At 39.9% G+C, this 20,559-nt stretch overlaps 1 protein-coding gene across 1 annotated transcript in view; it reads left to right on the top strand.

Moving 5' to 3' along the window:
* Nucleotides 1-4,998: 4,998 nt before the first annotated feature.
* The window catches only part of brinp1 (bone morphogenetic protein/retinoic acid inducible neural-specific 1), a 114,275-nt gene continuing 98,714 nt past the window's right edge, over nt 4,999-20,559 (top strand). Inside the window, exon 1 of the mRNA XM_030742808.1 lies at nt 4,999-5,273. The gene's annotated coding sequence lies outside the window, so the exon portion shown is untranslated. The remainder of the gene's footprint in view (nt 5,274-20,559) is intronic.

Below are 20,559 nucleotides of genomic sequence, written 5' to 3'. Positions count from 1 at the left end.
TTATTTTGTCCTGTGTGTTAGCTGTTCACATTCCCCAATGAGTTTCAGCTGTGTTCCCTGGTAGGTCTTATCTCCCACATTGCCTCATGTGTATATATCGTCTGAGTCTTCCTCTGTTCTTTGTTAGATCCTCTCCTCATGTTGTGTGCTCCTTGTGTTCCTAGATTCCTAGATTGTGTTTTTCTAGCTCCTTATTTTGTATTTACTCTTTGTGAGTTCGATCAATAAATCTGAGTTTAAGTTCATTCCTTGTTTTTCTGAGTCTGCATCTGGATCTTATCCTGCTTGCCACACAGCTGTTCCTTGACAGAAAGATCGACTGAATATGACCCCCTGGTTAGGGGTGTGATTCCTCACACTCCTGCAATTCAATACCACATGGTCACTTCCTTCAGTCTGACAACTCTTCATCACCAACTCACCCAAAGACTCATTTTTTGGTTCAAATTAAATGGAATTCTATGTCTGAATTGGTCAGTAACAGTGTTATATTTTCCTCTTGAAGTTGGACTTGTGTTTCCAAGCTGGCTAACCATAAGAGTGTGCTTTGTGTTTTCTGAGCCAGCAAGTATGAGACAATTTTGGTGTTTTTCAGTCACCTAAAGCTGACCACCATTTACAATATTCCACACTTTCACTTCAAGAGACTGTAATGTGTATGTGTTTGTTTCTCAGTCAACTGTTTTCTTGTGTTCTACCTGGGGGGCCAACCTCAGACTGTGTTTTGTTCTGGAACCTGCACCCCCCCATGGACTGTTTATGGTGCACATTTGCCAGTCCCCTCCAGAGACTATTTCTCCACCCAAGGCCTTCCCAAAGACTGAGCCTGTCCCTGCACCCATCCCTGTTCCTAAGGTGAGGGTACTTAAGGCCCAGCTGTCCCTACACCTCTTCATGCCCCCAGGGCGAGGGCGGCCAGGGCCCAACCTGTAATGGACAAACCCCTTCCTGTTTGCTAGAGCGAGGGTTGCTAGTCTACATTCTCAGCCCCAGTCATTGGAAGAGATAACTGATCAACCAGTGCAACCAGTGCAACCTCTGCATCCTACGCAACCTGTGCAACCTGAGTATCCTGAGCAACCTGTGACAGAGCTGCCACAGCCCAGTCATCGGAGGAGAAATATGTGCCCTGCTGAGCAGTTTCCCAACTTATGTTCTTTCTACATCCACGTCTAGTCCCAAGCCTCCTGTGTCCACACTGCTGGTGCCTTAGCATCCCAGAATCCATGTCTATGTCTACGCTATGTCGCTGGAGCCTGAGTCTGTGGTTTCTTTAATGATGTTGGAGCCCCAGCCCGAGGGTCCCTGTGCCTACATTATCCATGGCCCCGGCGCTGAGCCTGTGCCTATGGGTCCCAAGCTACCTGAACCTAAGCCTGTGGACCCTGCTCCATCTGAGTCTGTAGTCCAGAGTCCAAGCATCCGGCACTGCCAGACACCTCCATCAATATCAGTCTCCAGGGGGACTCTTTTTAATCACCAGTCCCAAGAAGGTCTTCTCCACCAATGTTGGCCTTTAGCCATGCCAATTGAGGGTCTCCTAGTGCCATCGTTGAATTCAAGCCATGTCACCCAAGGTCATCTCCACTGTCATCTGTCTCCTGCCAAGCCCCTGAGGCGTCCCATCATCTGCCTCTGACCCGGCCACTAGAGGGTCTTCAGTGTCATTGTCGGCCTCCAGCTAAGCTTCCTGGGGTAACCTCAGATGCTGGAGTTCAACCAAGACACTGAAGGGTCTTCGCAGTGCTTCGTCTTCACCACTGGCCTCCCGGCTGGCCTTCACGGTTGCTCCATCTCTGGGCAGCTAGCCTCCTGGACAGCCCTCGTGAACTGGTTTTGCCTCCAATGTTGGCCTCCTGGGTACCCCCCTGAAGTGCCCTGTCTCCTCTGCAGGCCCACCGGTCGCCGCCGTGAGTAGCTTAGTTATCACCACTGACCTCAGCCCCTATGCCCTGTTCTGGGGCCAAGTCATGTCTACCTCTATGGCCATGCCAAACCCACTGGACTGTTTTCCTTTTAGTGGACTCTTGTGCTCCTTGTGTTCCTTTTTGTTCTGTTCCTGTTCTGCAAATATGAAGCAAACAAATAAAATTAAACAAGAAAGTAGGCAAAAAAAAAAAAATCCTTCACAGTCTAATTTTGCTTGGAATTCAGTTTTGGTCTTCAACCAAACTAGTTTTAGCATAAAATCATTTAATATTGTCACTGTGTTGAACATAATTTACTTATTTCAAAATAATTGTTTTTCCTTTCTTCAATTTGTCCGTCTTTCTTTACAGTAGGCCAACAGCTCCTCACTAGTATTTACCCTGTGGACATGAGGAAACTCAGGATATGCATCTCTCCAACACTCTCACTATGACCCAACCACACAAATACACTAGAGTAGTACATATTCATTACAGGTAAGCCCAATGCAACAGTGGTACTCGATTCTTTTTCTTATTGTGGCATTCATGACCAGCATTCACAAAACAGCTTTTGTCTGCAGTATTTCTGCCCCACTTGCAGTAACACATGGAATAATGTATACCTACAAATCCACATCAAGCACTCTGCTTGCTTTGTTGTGTTTGATGAAGCTTTGACAGCAATACGACATGCAACTGCACACTTGCAAAACGTCCCATTGAAAATCAGGTGGCTTATGTATCACAGACCGGCTGATATTTACTTCTTGGAATGTAATCGCTGACAAAAGGTGTGAGTTGTTCAGCTATTGTTTTGACATTATGGCGTTATTCAATTGCAGACAAAAGGAATCTAGAATTTTTCAACAAAATGAGAGTAATTAAATTTAAGAGCCATATTGAACATGTCAGTAATTTCCCTCAGTGGCAGTAAATCTTGGAAATAAATGGGGAAATTTCAAATTAAAAGCTAATACTTACTGGATTGTGAAATGTATCATCAATGATCCCTGGAGCATTTTATGACTACAACTGCAAAAGAAACGTGTCACGTGTCACCACCACTTCCAGGCTAATGACTTTGTAATGGCACCATTTATCCATTTAGCCTCATTGAGTTCCATGCAATGTTGGATCCACCAGGTTCTTTACCCGATGGTGGATGCTTCAAGTACTTGACTGCAAGTGGACCATTGAAGAGCTAGTGAGTTGCAAAACTCTCTGTGACAGCAGTGGATATAGTGATGTCAAAATCAGTTCAAAATGTATCCATTTGACATGCTTCAGCTTTGAACTACAATAAAGACTGAAACCATCTAAAACCTGTGGTCAAATAGACTTTTAATATTTCCTTTTTGGATTATTAAATAGAACATTAGCCCCCCTGATATGTAGTATCATGCCAACTGTGCAGTAGTTAAGCTCTGCTATGCATTTCTTCTTTTTGTGTGTGTTTGCGTTACATTTCTGAAAACTATTACATTAAACTGGTGGGTTCAAATAAATAAAACAGAAATAATTCCATCCATCGTTCTTTGGGTTATATCTGTCTACAGTATGCATATTGCTGCTAAATCAGTGTGATGCTTCCAAAGTAATGGACCCTTTAACATGGAAAAAAAAAATGCCCACAAGGTACCTTAAATATTAAGTAACTTTGGTTAACCTGACCAAAGATGGTTTGAGGCAAAGTTTTTAGCAGCTATGTTACCAGCTTGGGGAAAAAAACAGAAAGACAGAGAAGGTTGTGCTAAGATGAATGCTGATGTAGAAGAATACATAATAACCTGAGGAGGATTTGTTGCAATTATATGTTAAGAATTTTAGATCGCCTGTAAAACAATTGAAAATCGTCCATAGATTTTTTGAAAATAGAATGCAGAATGTAGCGTTATTCTGCGATGCATTTTGTAGTGCTAGAGATGTCCTCCTCAAATGAGGTACACACTGATATAATTTTGATTTAATTTCTAGCACAGTGGGATAGAGCATTATTGGCCGAGCTTTTGTTTTTTTTGTTTTGTTTTTGGTCTTGGCTGACCATATGTTGTCAAAATATACCATTCACCAGCAGCATAACAAGTTCTGAAAGAACTGATGCCAGTGGTTCCCCAGTTTAATGCCAGCCTGCCTAAACAAATTTGATGTAGTCACTACAGTATATTATAGAATTATAAGCCTAACCGTCTGTTGAAGCCATTACATTCAGCAACTATGACCTGTCATTAATGAAGTGAATATATATGTTTAATACCGTGTATGCATTAATGAATTCAGCAGCCACGACACCTGTCACAGTGAGCTAACATTGCTACTTGACACACATCATCACAGAGTTACTGAGCAGGTTTCAGAATCATGGACAGAAAAACTGAATTTTCCTTGTTGCTTTTCAGAACCATGGACAGCAACCAGAACTTCACTTCAGTTATGTTTCAAGCGCCTGAGACAGTTTTTTGCTCACACAAAACAGTGTGCATTAATTACCAAGTCCACAGAGCCTCGGCTTTGCTGAATTTTATGAGATGAGTTTCACGGCAAGTCATCGTAAGTTCACATTAACACAGACATCCAGTCACGTTTTTACTTATTTATTTTTTATGTAAAGTACACAGCCTACACGTGGCATTGTGTGACACCTTCTGCGCAACTCAACGCCTTCTCACTTGTTGCGCTTCAGCTGTCTCCAAAAACCTTGCATGCTTAATAAGCCTATGTCATTCTAAGCCTAGATCCTACCCCAAATTTGGCACCTTAATGAGCAATGACCATGCTATTTCTGGTGGTCATCCTGTAGCCTTGGTGTAAATAATTAGCATACATATCAGCTGAGAAAAGTCACGACACGGCTTCTTATCCTCATCCACCCTCAGTTCCCTCGCCTTCCGCCTCATACAGTCCAGACCCCCCCCTCACTGCCTGCCATGACCGTCCTCTACAATACGAGACTGTATTCTTTGTACCTCCCCTTTCTCGCCCTCCGTCTGTGGATCCAGCCTCCCTTCCTAGATATCCATCCACACCTCTCTACCCGCAAACGGCTCCTAGTGTGACAAAAAAAGAGAAGAGAACTGTTTCAAACACGTCGACATAAATTTCACTCCTACAGCTCCCTTTTCTCCTTTCCCTCCTGACGGACTTCATTACTTTATTCATCTGCGCGCCAATGCCCGAGACCACGCAGAAACGGAGGATTTTTTTCCCTTGAGCATGAAAAGGATTGCCAAATCATCCGCAATCCAGCATCACCGACTGAGCCACCAGCATGAGCACTGGATACATATGCTCCAGCAGAAGTTGTTGGCGAGAGAACTAACAAATCTTGGACCACAAATACAGCTAAGAGGGGAGAGTCAGTTTTAGGTGAGTACAGTATATATTGGCTTAGACCTCTAACATAATGTGAAGGTATCTTATGTATATTTTTCTGTCTATCACTAACCACGAGGAAGTGGTCTGGTAGGCAGGGCTATATTGTGGCACAATTATGGCGATGTTGCGTGGTCAGCATGTAACTAGGGTGGCCGGTGGTGTCCTTTTCAGGATGGAGGTAAAACATTTTTTCTTTCTCACGGTGAAGCTACCTTTCAAGCTCCGCCCGGACTGTATGTCGACGTAGCGTTCCGAGGCTATTAAAATTTATATAATGAGTCTTATTGCCGTATAAACCCTTCATCTTAGAACACTATGCAAATGAGTTATTCTCACAATTATATGCATTCGACTGCATTCTCGCTGCACGTTGTGAGGCAGCATCTTCCCCAGGTGATGCTGCAGAAGTGCGGATGTAAAAGGAGCACGAAACACCGAGAGAATCAGTGATCTCAGTATTCGGGGTTGGCACATTACACAGACCTGTTTCAATGAGTGGCAGTCCAGGGGCAACATTTAGAGTAGAGGTGTAAAGCAGGCCTGCAGATCACTGTAGTCAGCATCAACATTTGTATTCAAGCTTTTTCTGTTTGCAGTCCATTTGTAGCTTTTTGCATCCCCGATGATTACTTCACTCTGGAAGCTGCATCAACTTTAAATGAGTCTCACCCCGGATTAATATTAATAATAATAATAAAGAGGAAAACAGTTGCGGCCATGCTTCCTGTTATTACTGTTTTTATTTTACTATTTGTATTATTTTTTATATTGTTTCACCTTACACTGCCTATTATGAGACGGATCAGTGTTCGTGCGCGCCTGCTGGCCTGTCCTGTACGTAGCTTTGAACGCAGAAGGGTGCGCGTACATGAGAGCAAGCACGTACGTGTTTGTTTTGTTGTAAGTGTGCGCGCGCGTGTGTCACCAGTGAGGCAAAGTTGCCGTTCCGTGTTCACTCAAGTTGCTTTGATTGCTGTTCCACCGGCTAACTGCGAGGGGAGCTCATGCTCTTTTACACTATAGGTGTCATTGTGTGGCTAAAGGCAAGATAACTGTGTATGATACTGATACCAAGTCTATGAAATTAGAGGAGCAGCTTCTGTTTGAAATTAGTCCGGAAACATTTATCTGCCATTCCACGGCTGCCACTGCAATTTTTGCTTTGTTTGTCAATGTTTCTTTTTGAAATGCTGGCCAAAGTAGCTTTATGGAGTGTTATCAAATGTACCTAGAAAAAAAAGAAAAAAAGAATGCAGTTGCAGTTATAATTACCAGGCTGAGAGTGCAAAGTATTAGTTTCATTGAACTAATACTGAAGTCACACATGTGATGAGTAATGATCAAATGCAGGATCTCAATCTATACTGCATAATCAAGCCTTTAAAACGCATGCTATAAAAGGTCTGTGTGGCATCCCACTGACACTAACCCTGCATACTGAATTTGCAATGTAAGTTAAGCTTCATTTTTTTTTTTTTAAATGAGCATTACGCTAAAAGCCAGTGCTTTAACTCTGTGATATTGTTCTGCTTTCTTCTCTAGATGTACAGTAGAGAAAATTGCACTGGCAGCGGAAATTGCAGAAGAAAAGCTGCCTCATTCGGAATGCTTCGTTCAATCTGGTGGCCTTTTCAATGGCAAAATGCTGGCAACATGTAATCATATTCAGAGGGAAAGCATTCTAAATCACGCTGCCAAAATGAAAATGCCAGCAGTGGCTTAAAGCTATATTTGTGTCGTGGCTTTAGATGACCCAATGTTGATAATGCTTTCAAGGGCTGAAAAGAGAACATTCAGCAGCAGAGGTCCTTTTACAGACCTTGGCAATGCAACTTACTGATAAATTGTCTTTAAATCATGTGACTGTGATTCTAAAAGACAAGGAAATAAACGACCATGAACATAATTACAAGGAAATGATGACAGACTTAATACATTCACCATATGTACGCATTGTTTCTTTATCACTCTGTGTGTCGATAAGAATATTACTTTTCCAACTGTCTTTGTGCTGGATAGAGAATGGCACCAGTCTTGTACTGGCACCAGATCTCTCCTGCTCTTCCTCTCTCTGTATCTCTCTCTTTGTATTCATGTATTGGCACAGCATTGTTTTTATGTGGGTGCTGGCTGCAGCTGTAGTGACCAGAAGGCTGCTTCCTAAGAGGTTTGGAGGAAAAAAAAAGATCTGTTTTTATCAGAAACAAACAACAGGGTCACACGATGACATGTGACAAACTCTACCAGAAATATTGGCACGTTTACAGAAACGCAGCTGATCTCCACTGAGGGTTTTCTGACCCATGTCCTGGTGTTATCAGTCCCAAAAGTGCATGAGTCTAAACATGCTTTTAAAATGCAGTGTTCAAAAACCCATTCTCTGCCACAGGCACATAATTAAAGATGAGTACTAGGGATTATTCTTGCACATCATAAAATTTTAATGCTTAGGACGATTTCACAGTTTCAGAAAGAGTTTTTATTATTAGTTATTGGATGGCCACTAAAGACAACATTCATCTGAAAATTTGCATGGGTGACACAAACCTGCAAAAGAAGGCCTCCGTAGTTTTGTGAAGAAATATATGGGTGTTGTGCAAAGCCTCGAGGGAGCTGAAAACGATTCAGAAATCACCATAGCACTGACAGTTTTATTTTTATAAACTATTTAAGTATTCAATACACCTAATTCTTCCACTAAGTAAAGTGGCCCGTCTCTGGTTTCTCTCTATCTCCTTCTTGCTTTATTCACAGCAGGTGGCCAGAGTCTGAATAGTTGTGACTGAACACAAATGCCATTTTATGTTGCAGCCAAGAATTAAATAATACATCAAAACCTCAAAAGCAAAGAGAAACATTATTTATTAAATTAATATAAGTCTAACGTGGCTTACTTTCTGACTACTGATAAACCTGGAGGTGATGTCGTGTAAAATGTTTTTGGGATCAAAGAATAGCTTCGTTAACTAAAATTCTGAAAAAAAAAATTGGGGTAAGGAGGAAATAAAATCTGCATATTATCCTTTTTACAACGATAAAAAATAATGTTAATCGTTTTAACCTATGTTTTTATACTAAAATTAACAACAGACATGAAGCCAGCCACTGTTCATATACATTCCAAAAACAGAACTAATGTATATCAACTGCAATGCACAAGATCCATTGAGGAGTGATGCTAATGAACCTCATTTCCTGAGCAAGGAATTTGACAAATCCAATATGATGCAATTTTTATGTTTTGAGGGAAGAAGCTTCACATTGAGTTTGGTCTGGGTGATGGCTGCTGCTACTGGATGATGCTGTAGCTGGTGAATCTGCCTTATAAAACATTTATTAGACCAAACATATTGACATATGCTAATTCTGAAACATTCACACTCAAAGCTCCAAGTATCAGAAACTAAAGCTGTCATTATCCTAATGTAAACAAGTTAGCCTACCATTTTTAATTTCTTTTAACATAGTGCCAGTTCCTTTAGAGCCAATTCTGAGTAAACATTCAGTAAATGTAAACACCGGTTAAGTTAGGCTCATCAGTCTGTATTTCACTGGGTAAGGTTAAAACTGTGACATAAAGAAGCCACTCTGGAAGCTGCTAATTTAGCATTTTTCTCCCAACCCATTATAATTAGGTAGATGACAGCATAACCAATTGACCAGTCAAACTGGAGACTACAGCTCCAACAATAATTCCAGATCAATTCTGTTTGCACGAGCTGTAATCACAGAACAGATGTCACACTATCTGCTGATCACCTGAGAAATACTAGCATGGATAACATGAAAATCATAATAAAAATCTTTCTCGTGTACTTGTTCTCTGTGCTTTTGCCTTCAAAAGTGCAAAAGTGGCCTTTTCATATTGGGTTAACACACTCACAGTCCTCTGCACACTATGCATCTTGACCTAACACTTGGTGTTTGCCAAGTAGGAGACACTGGCTAGAAAAGTGATGCTAAATTGAGCCTCCGCAACTCTGACCCATGTGTCATTAAACACTGCCAGGAAGCTCAGTTATTACTCCTTAAAATATGATAACTCGGACAACACAGTAATAACTACAGTAATTTATTTTGCCTGACATTGCCTTGGTCTTTGCTGGCTTGGTGACAGCAGTGTTGTACATCTACTTGATTTTTTTGTGGAGGAGGAGAAAGATGTTTTGATTTGCACAGGTCTACACTGGTCAACGATCATACTTAGAGCCTTTAACTTAATTTGTTTCGCTCTTGCCTCCCATGTTACCACAGCTATATAATTTGATCTGCTGTAGTCTAGAAGATGCGTCTGAGGTATTTTACAAAATGCAAACCTCCCATATAGTATATCGTCTAGGTCTGGACTGCACAAAGATAATGTGCACCTCTGGCCAGTAATTGGCACTTTTGTTTTGTTGTGGAGATTTTCTTCCTCACTTGCATTTCCTTGTTAAATTTATGGGTAGCCACATGACTGTGCAGCCATTTGCTGTAAGTGTGTTTTATAAATACAATGTGGTGTGGCATATGTTCTTCATCAGTATGATGATGCTTCATATATGTTTGCGTACATGTTTACCATCTGTACAGCATACCTAAAAAGTGCTCACAGCCAAAAAATTTTATACACTGGGCACTTTGCACATTTTTTGGCTCTGCATTCTAAAATATCTGATGACTAAATAGTGATAGGCTATCAAAGCTGAATTAATAAATATTCTTAATATCAAGAATGGATTGAGTTACCTGTAGTTTATAACATGAAACCATTAGCTGTAGAGAATTACCATCCATCTCTTTTCTCCTCAGCTTAATAAGGTTCACTCTTTTGCTTTAACAGCCTGCAGCTCAGTAACATTGTTTCTTATTAAGCAGCCTGCTCTTTGATTAAGAAAAAAAAAAGAAATCCACTGTATATACAAGGGCTTTCATGATATTAGAATTTCAAACTTGTACCGAAAGGTAACTTAAGTATCGGTTTTGGTGACAGCCCTAGAATATAGTCAGCATGCCACTGCAGACTGATAGCTTGCAACATCCTGACTTAGAATCTCCTTTTCATATAGACCGAAACTGAGTAATAACTAAAATATGTCACTTTCTTTGGCAAACTTGATTAAACCTGTGAGGGTTCAGAAGCAAGCTTTAAGTACTTATATAATTAAATCAAGATACTATTAAGGCTTACTTGAGATCATACATCTACTTTACTTGTTTGCAACATGTGCATCACTGTATGCAAGTTTTAGCTAAAAATCAAATGTATTGTGATTTTTGTCTTTCACAGATGATTTTGGAAAAGCCTATAATGTAGATTTCAGCATCTTGAGAATATTAAACTAATCTTAAAAAGCAACTTTGTGTGACTCATTACAACTTTTAAAGGACTGAGCAGGTCAGATTTGATTGTCCATAAATTTCACAGTCATTTTTAAGGGTGCCACAGCCCTTTGCCCGACCACTTGCATTTTTGCCCATGAAAAATTATCACAAAAGGTTAAAGTCACTCAAAGAACTGGCAGTCTTCCTGCCTTAAACACAACTCACATTCTAGTTCTCTCAGACACGTTATAGTGGATAAACAAACACAGAATATCAGTTGATTTAGTGAACTGCCCATCAAGGCACAAAGTATTGCCTATCAAGTAAAAGTCATAATTTAAATATGAACAATCACGGGAAGATAATCTTTCTGAAAAATGTTAATAGGATCTCACACAGAGAAGGTTTTAATCTTTTCCAGCCTTCCTTGTGCTGACTAACAAGTGTAAAGTACTCCCCACTGGAGCACTTTAGGTACCCCTAATTATTTCTTAAGAAGATAAAAATATATCAAACAAGCATTTCATATTCTCTGGCATTTGTGATATGAAGCTTGCACGTTGATTAGAAGCTGCCATCAGTAGATAGGCCATGCCCCAATTTTGAAAAATGAAGCAGCGGGGTGTTTTTGGAGAGAAAGTGGAGTCATGGACTGACCCATGACCTGTGTGATGCTGGTGAGTCAATGTGCTCTTGGCTCATGCCAGAAGATCGCAGCATCACTGACCTATATTGCAGCCCTGGGCAGTGGCAACCTACAATCCAGGATGTCACTGATCAGAGGAGAATGTTGAAATTGAGGTGCAAGAAGATTTCCTATATTCTTTTCTGGCTAACCTTTCCTATGTAACCCTTCAGTCTGGTCTTTAGACTACTCTGTACAGAAATGCACTTGTGTAAATATTAAAGAAATTGTGCATAAAATCTATAGAAGGAGGCTGTCCTGAACAGCTCAAGAACAACAGTGCCTCAAAAAGCTGTGCTTATGCTTAACGTGTCTGTTGTAGATAGAAACACTATATTAAGAGGAGCCTGGGGTTGAGGTATAGGTCAGGAAAACATCTTACTTAAAAGCAGGACACCGCATTCATACTGTGTCCTGTTTCAAACAAAATATTAAATCGTATTTTAAAAGAATAAATCATCAAAACAAACATTTTTTTCCACACAGTATTAAGGGGCACAGTTTGGTCCCCTTAATACCAGCTGACCATCATTTAAAAGCCACAGTCTACCTGAGTTGCTGGCCACGTCGATCCCTTTATAATAACAGTACCTGCTTCCAGTGGGATAACCCTTCATTGCCACAAATCATCCAATCATCTCAAACTGTTTTCTTGAACATGACAATGTGTTAACTGTACTTAAATGGCCTCCATGGTCACTAGAGCTCGATCCATTGGAGTACTTTTAGGAAGTGGTTTAATGGGAAATTCTCATCATGGATATGCAGCTAACAAATCTGCAGCGACTGTCATGCCTGTATGGACCAAAATCTCAGAGGAATGTTTCCAGCACCTTGTTGAATCTGTGCTATGAAGAATTCAGGCAGTTCTGAATTCGAAGGGGTTACAACCCAGTACTAGCAAGGTGTATCTAATGAAGTGGCTGGTGAGCATAATAACAGCATTAGTGTGTTTCCCTTTAAATGTAAGTCCTTAAACAAAATGAGCATAAGCTGTAGGAGAATCAGCTGGTTATCACAGCATTCCTTTTCCTCAACAATTTTATGCTGTAAAAGGCATTGGGCTTCCAGAAGTAGCACATGCAATGACCTGACACAGCACTTTCACAAAAAGTACCGTCCTATAGATTTTTTTATGTACCTGCCCTTGCCTGTGATGGAATTTGTGTTTGTGTGTCTTGCACATTAAGCATCTTCTGAAGTCCTGAGGACCCAAATCAGGTACAACAGCAAACATGTATGTTAATTAGAATTTTAAACATAAAAACTCAGTGTACACTAATCCTACATGTCCCAGTGCATACATTTGCATTCCTAGTATGAGAGCTTGACTGACTAAACACTATTTCCTGTCACATTTAGCTTGAAAAACATTGAATGACTACAGACTTATGAATATTTGTTATCATTTTACATTGCCTTTAGGGCTTTTTCTGTGCTAATGCTTGAAACCTCATATCTTTAACTGGTGTTCTTATATTTGGCCAGCCTTTTTTTTCACACCTGAAGGCTATAATATTGTTGGGAATTATTAAATATAAACTAGTTTTGCCCCAAGATGGAGAATATGATTAAAAGCTAATAAATAAAATATACAATTTTCAAGACCTCTACATATCAGTAGTATTGCTTGTCTAAACGCCCTTCGAGAAGTTTCACTTGTTACTCGGTAGCCAACTTGGATTGAATCCAGGTGGATATTTGATACCTGCATCTAAATGAATGGGGAGAAACAACATGTATAGAATTGCCAATCAGATCCATTAGGTTTAAGGTTTGTGCACATGCATAGCATTGGCACAAATTCTCAACACAGCTTTTGAAACCTCTAAGACTCAACTGTGTGCACATGTCACCACCACATAAGATTTCCAATTTCAACAGTTGATTGGGTCTTTCCGGGCAGGGGTGGTACAACCATCATCTTGATTTCCTACACAGATTTCAGGATTCTTTGAGTCTTGTGTGTATATATACATTATATTGCCAAAAGTATTCACTCACCTATCCAAATCATTAAATTCAGGTGTTCTTATCACTTCCATGGCCGCAGGTGTATAAAACCAAGCACCTAGGCATTCAGACTGCTTCTATATTTGTGAAAGAATGGGTCGCTCTCAGGAAGTCAATGAATTCCACCATGGTGCTGTGATAGGATGCCGCCTGTTCAATAAGTCCAGTTGTGAAATTTCCTCACTACAAAATATTCCATATTCAATTGTTAGTGGTATTATGAGAAAGTGGAAGCAATTGGGAACAACAGCAACTTAGCCACAAAGTGGTAGGCCACATAAAATCACAGAGCAGTGTCAGCGAATGCTGAGACTCATAGTGCACAGAGGTCATCAACTATCTGCAGAGTCAATCACTATAGACCTCAAAACTTGTGGCCTTCAGATTAGCTAAAGAACAGTGCATTAGAGAGCTTTATGGAATGGGTTTCCATGGCCGAGTAGCTGCATCCAAGCCTTACATTACCAAGCACAATGCAAAGTGTTGAATGCAGTGATGTAAAGCATACCCATACTGGACTCCAGAGCAGTGGAGATGTGTTGTCTGGAGTCATGAGCCATGCTTCTCCATATGGCAATCTGTTGGACAAGTCTGGATTTTTTTAGGAGTTGGGCTCAGCCCCTTAGATCCAGTGAAAGGAACTCTTAATGCTTCAGCATACCAAGACATTTTGGACAATTTCATGCTCTCAAGTTTGTAGGAACAGTTTGGGGATGGCTCCATCCTGTTCCAACATGACTGCGCACCAGTACACAAAACAAGGTCCATAAACACATGGATGAGCGAGTCTGGTGTGGAAGAACTTGACTGGCCTACCTAATAGAACACCTTTGGGAAGACATAGAGTGGAGCAGTGTCTGCCTCACAATTGCACTTCTGGAAGAATGGTCAAAAATTCCCATAAACACACTCCTAAACCTTGTGGAAAATCTTCCCAGAAGAGTTGAAGCTGTTATAGTTGCAAAGGGTGGGCTGACATCATATTAAACCCTATAGATTAAGAATGGGATGACATTCAAGTTCATATGCATGTGAAGGCAGACGAGCAAATACTTTTGGCACTATAGTGTGAATACACTAAATACTCTCTGTGTTTTGGTGAATATTATACATTTTCTTTATGATTTAATAAAAAAAAAAACAAAACAAAAAAAACCCCCAACTTACTCTGTATTTCCAAACATACCATGTAAACATCCCATTGAAATGGATACATTTGTTGGCAGCAAGGAAAATCGGCTAATATTTTGGAATTTATAAATTGACTAGCTATAGTGCATCATTCTGTTAGTGTATGTGTGCCTCTTAAGGCTGCTTGATACAGTTCAGTTCACAAGATAACAAGTAACTGTGAAGATTGCTTGAGATGCACTCAGTAGCCAGATAGTTACAATGCAATAGCTATTGTTTGGTTTCAGCCACAAACCTGAGTCATATGTCACACCTCCTTCCTCATATCCTATGCTTCCTGACTGGCTTTTACCCTTCATTTAAACTGTGCAACGTTCCAGCTCCTCTGTATTTAAGTTTTGAGATGGGCACTAGATCTAATTGTACCCGACTATGATAGCATCATACACACACCAGCATTTTTCAAAAGCAGTTCGGCTCGCAAATGAGGATTGCAGGAAGTCAGACACAGGAATGATGTAGAGAATTTGAGCAGTTTTCAAATTTAAAGACCTTGTGTAAACAAAATTCTTCGCTTTTGAAATGCGTCTGGTGAGATTTGAAGCTGTAGGAGGGACAGGGCAGAAACTGACAAGACACACACTGGAGCTATAAGGCAAAAAGCTATACTTTAAAAAAAAATAATGCTTAGCTTTTTAACGGCATTTTACACTTAAAATGGAGTGAACTGGGATTAAACATCTTACAAAAGCAAGCACTAAAACTGAACTCTGCCAAATCCCAAATGCAGTGCCTGCTGAAGAAGAAGGAAAGAGGCAGATGTTGAGTTAGAGATGCTGAAACAGAGAAAGTTTTGTCTTAAACCAACCCAATTTCTCAAAAAACACCTGTCAGTATCATCACATTTATAAAATACAAACTCTAACACTCGATTTCATTCCCTAATAAAAGATCATTGTTCATTTTGAGACACAGTGGTGTGCCTCTTTCTTCAAAGGTTTTTATGCTATTTTGGCAAATGTGTTATTTTCCAACCCTGCTTGCTCCCAACTGGTCAGATACTGCCACTTGATCAGGAGGCACTGGTGTCACATTTAAGCTTAATGTGTGCCCTCTAAGAATAATTTTTAATCTGCTTTGCTGTTATCATCACTGCCCCAGGAGTCACCATGGTAACAAAGAAAATAGCTGAGAAGCTCATTCCACTTGGGAAAAGGGTTAATGTTAAGAAAAAGCTGTATTTTAGTCTAAACCATGATCTTTTCCTAATCCTAACTAAGTAAAGTCGTTGCCTAAAGCCAACCGAAATGACTGTACCAAGGTAGCCGATGGAAGTTGGGGGTGGGAATGTGTTGCATTTTCAATCAGAAACACAACCAGCTGTGCTATAAATTTTTTGTGTGTGTTATTTTTGTTGTTGACCCCCCCCCCCCCAAAAAAAAAAAAATAAATAAAAAAATCTCTCATGCCAAAGATTAATCTATCAAAGCACCAACAGTTAGGTCAACTGTCAGCATGGTTTCTGAAAAGGAGGATGAGGCATCTGGGTATCTAAAAGTAGAAAGGGAAATGTAGCCAGAGAACTAATAATAATAAAGAACTGATGCACACAATTAACTGAAAACTTTGCATGATGCATTTCTGGGATGAACTGGGGGGGACTGTTTAGAATAATTATTTTATTTTTAAGTTCTAAGCTTAGTAATTTTGGTATTTCCTCTGACCATGAAAGTCCTTAGCACAGAGGTCAAAGGTTTATGCTCTGCAGCAGCAACTGCTCTTTTCACTGTCATATATTCCCCAGATCCATTGCACAGTTTTTCACATGGCATAAAATCGATAGCAATGAAGAGGGTCAGTGCAAGAGAAAGGGAGGCATCCTTTAAAATGCCAGTGTGCATATAGTTCACACGTAGCACTCTTTTGATACATGTAAATGAAAGAGAATCCCATCATTTATCGTTAATGATTATGCTGCCAAACAATTTAGGATTAGTTACTGATATTGTTTTCTAACACACGAGTTACCAGTCAAATCTGGGGCATTTCAAATGCCTGGCTCCATATCGCTAATTAACCTCCCACATCTAATTATCTTATTCAGCGATTCATGTAGGTCTTGATCACTCCTCCCTGTCCTAAGCATAAAGTGGCTCAGATGAACATCACATTAAGCTGTATATCACGATGAAATGAGGTAGCCCTTCGGACTGGTAATCAGTCTAGTAAAATTCATATACCTATTAAGTGGGCCTGATTTTGCCTAACTAAACTATTCAAGACAAAGCTTTGTGGCACATAAATTTCATTACTATACTGCAGGTAAAATTTGATACTTAATGTCTAGAGTCTCATTACCACCTGCTTCCTTGCCAGTTAAAATAAATATTCAAATTACTGTACAATACAACTAGAAAGCAAAACACTTTCACTGCAGAAAGGGCTTTGCGTCCCACCAATTCTTTTAGGATTGCTTATAGTATAAACAATGGAAATGGGTTGCAACTTGGGAATCCATCCCAACTGCCTGGTTGTGGGGTGAGACCCAACCATCTGGCCTTTTTTTTTGTTTTGTTTTCTTTTTACCACTGGTTCCAGTGACTGTCACTTACAATGCAATGTGTGGTGTTTAGTAAAGGGGGATGCTTGCTCTGTGGTGCATTCATCATCCTTTGTACGTTATAACCCTGTCAGAGATTAAAAGAAAAAGTGCTGTATGGCAGCTTACCTGTGTTTGATAGAGAGTGTAGTATGGTATATTCTCCCAGGCTGTGGGCTGGTGGCATTGTGTTTTGGCTGCAGCTGCTTTAGTCTAGCACTGTGTGTCCCACTTCAAAGAAGCGATGATTGGAGGGTGAATAAAAGCTCCAAGTCAGTCAATTGGCCCTGAGTTGCCCGAACTTAACTGCAATATCAGCAGTGCAAAAAAAGTGGCTGGCGTGGTCAAGTTTTTCTCGGTTTAACTTGCTCAGCCCCTCACATTGACATCAGGGCCAGGTGGATAGGGAGGAAGTGGAAGGAGAGGAGGCAGTGTGCTCGATTTATCAGTAATTATGGAGTGCTATTTTCTCTGTCTCCCATCTATGTCTGCCCTGGGAAGCAGTAGCCATTCTTTAATCTTGACACCCAGTGATCATGTAACACAAGGAAGTGCCTATTAGAGGTGGAGAGAAATTGAAGGGGACCTCTCACCTGATTTCAGGGGTGTTTGGGGGTGACAGAAAAGGTGAGTATAGGGATACATGAGTAAGAGGAAGGGAGAGGGGATGTGACATGAGATGGAGGCTGAAGTAGTGTCGACAGTATACAGAACTGGCTTTTAAAACTTTAGGGGTTTGGTGCAAAAGGAGGTTAAGAGAATAATAGAAAATATTTTCATTGAGTATATATATATGTGTGTGTGTGTGTGTGTGTGTGTGTGTGTGTGTGTGTGTGTGTGTGTGTGTGTGTGTGTGTGTGTGTGTGTGTGTGTGTGTGTGTGAAAGATTGCCAAAGGATGTGAATAATGGGAAATGTAGTGGTAAAGTAGAACAGGTCGTTGTGCTGTTATCTCTGGGCTTGCTTTACACTGAGTCAAACACAGTCTAGACAGTGTTGGAAGTAATTATGCTTTGCTTTGGGATGATTGTGTATCACATAACATAAATAGGTGATGGGGAGCCAGACGAGACTAAATGCTATATTTCAATACTTCTTTTGATCTGACTTCAAGTCTGTACATGGAAGAAACAGGCTGAACACGTCAGCAAAACAAACATTGTTTTCACATTCAGACCCAAGAAGCCAGACAGTACAGTTCATTAAAAAAAAAAAAAAATGTTCCAGGATAATTGGTCTGCCGTGTCAATCATATGCAGGAAACAATACATTAAACCATACCCAATTTGATTATTTCTGAAACACTTCAGAGAGTGATACACTTCCTGCCTTCTAGAAAAATTCAGAGGCATTGGAAATACACATTGATTGAGTCTCTTACTATGAATAATTTGTCTCCTCAATTGAGTGCAGTGCTGCCAGTGCTGTGCCAATCTGGCACCTCACTCCATTAACACTCCTCTCCTAATTGTGGAGTAACATGAAATTATCAGTGCCAGAATTTTTTTTTTTTGATCAGTATTAACATTTTCTTTAGACAGAGAAGACAGATATATAATAGTCAGTATTTAAACTATGAAAAAAAAAAATCACAAATCCCAGATCAGCACACTGTGGGCCTATTTATTATGCTGAAATGCAATTTTAGCACAAAATCACTACAAAATCCGACAGGCATACAGGGAGCGAGACAGGGCTTTTTTATGTGTGTGTGTGTGTGTGTTTTAGTCAGATTTGTGTTTATATTAAACGGTATACTGACAGGGATGGTGCATGATGTGCACTATAAATACAGAAGCATCTCATATGATTTTATTAGTCTCTTTAAATGTGAACATGTTTTAATGTTAATTCCTGTCAAATCATTATTTATTATTTATTTTCTTTCCCAAATAAGCTTTTTTTTTTTTGCTCTTCACAAAATCCCAGAACCTAAACTGATCCTAAAGTGATCAAAGACAACGCAAATATTATAATTACAGGTACTCCAAATTTCTGTTACTTCGTCATGACTCACATGATGTTTGTAGGTGTTTGTCTATGCTTTGTAATGAACCAGTTTATGTTTCATGGATCCTGTTTTTATTTTGCATCACTGCTCACTCAACCACAAAATGACTATACACCATGGACACTGTGTGTGCCACGGGGGGGGGGGGGACGACATTGTTTGAGTCTTCGGGGACAAATAAAAATATACTTTTTTACATATTTATGATCAAAAAGTAGAAAAATGGTAACCATCCCCAAACGCCTCAGTGCTCCTTTGCTGATGGAGCTGATGTAGTTAATTTTAATGATGGAGAGGCCAGTCCAGGTGAAGCTTGCCTGCGCAGTATCCTCTCTGGTGCTTTTTGTGCTCTCAGCACACCAACAAGACAACAATGTAGGGCATGGAAGAGGCAACGTGGCACATTCAAGTCACAGTTGTGAGCAATAAAAGTGCAGCAGTAGTAGTTTTGCCTGGACTGGAATCTGACTACGCTAAAGGAATTGAACTTTTGAAAGCAAATCACATTTTAAAGAAAAATAGATGGTGGCCTCAGATTATTTTCTGTCAATGTATTGTTAAGCTTAGGAGAGGTTCCACAAAATGTGCTTTTACTTTGATGCCCCCTCCCAATGTTCTTTTGTTCAAATGGTTCATCAGAGAAATCTTTTATCACTGTAATTGAGCTTAGCGAAAGTTTAATAAAGGGGACTACTTCATTTTTAATTCTTTCACCTCTAGGCTACTCTTTCATTCATTATAGTACTCCTTCTAAGCCACACCTCTTGGCTGCCATCCGTTCTTTCCCACCTCCCTCCATTATCCTATCAGTTTAAAATTCAAGAGGCAACCTCCTCTTAGTTCATCATCCAATCAAGCAAGCCTAAAATTCACTCCTTCTCTTTTACCCACATGGGAGCTAATCACTAATCAGTGCTCTCTTGATTAACATGTTCAACTATGAGGTCATTCCTTCCAAGAGACTACATGTCCCCTTTGCCACTTTACCAAAACATTCTTACACCTCCATTTGTGAGTTATACCAGACTCTTGACACACACACACATAAACACACACACACACACACACACACACACACACACACACACACACACACACACACACAAATCCTGAAAAAAAAAATATATAATTTTTTGCAGACTAAACTGATGAACTCTTGAGTTTTTTCAATAAATAAACTTTTTTGTATTGACATCACTGACATAGAAACACATGTGTTATATATAGTTTGATTTTGATCTCTATGTAAAAATATTAAGCATTTATATGAAAACATGCCATTTTAACCTAACACTAAAGAAAGTGTTGACTTTTCAAATTCTAAGTAGAATAATTATTATTAGTGCAGTTAAATCCTTTATACCCCATCCGCAAAGGATTACCCATACCTATACCGCCTCATTAAAAATTGAATCATAAAGAGGTATTTTTCTTAATGTAAACATTTGGAAAAGACCTCAGGAAATCACTCCTGTTCTTCTGAGGCTCATACTGTGAGTTTGGCAAAATTGGTCTGTTAATTATTGAGCAGCAAA

Source organism: Archocentrus centrarchus, chromosome 12 (genome assembly GCF_007364275.1).
Source record: "Archocentrus centrarchus isolate MPI-CPG fArcCen1 chromosome 12, fArcCen1, whole genome shotgun sequence".
Lineage (NCBI taxonomy): Eukaryota > Metazoa > Chordata > Actinopteri > Cichliformes > Cichlidae > Archocentrus > Archocentrus centrarchus.
This window is presented reverse-complemented; position numbering and strand designations above follow the sequence as displayed.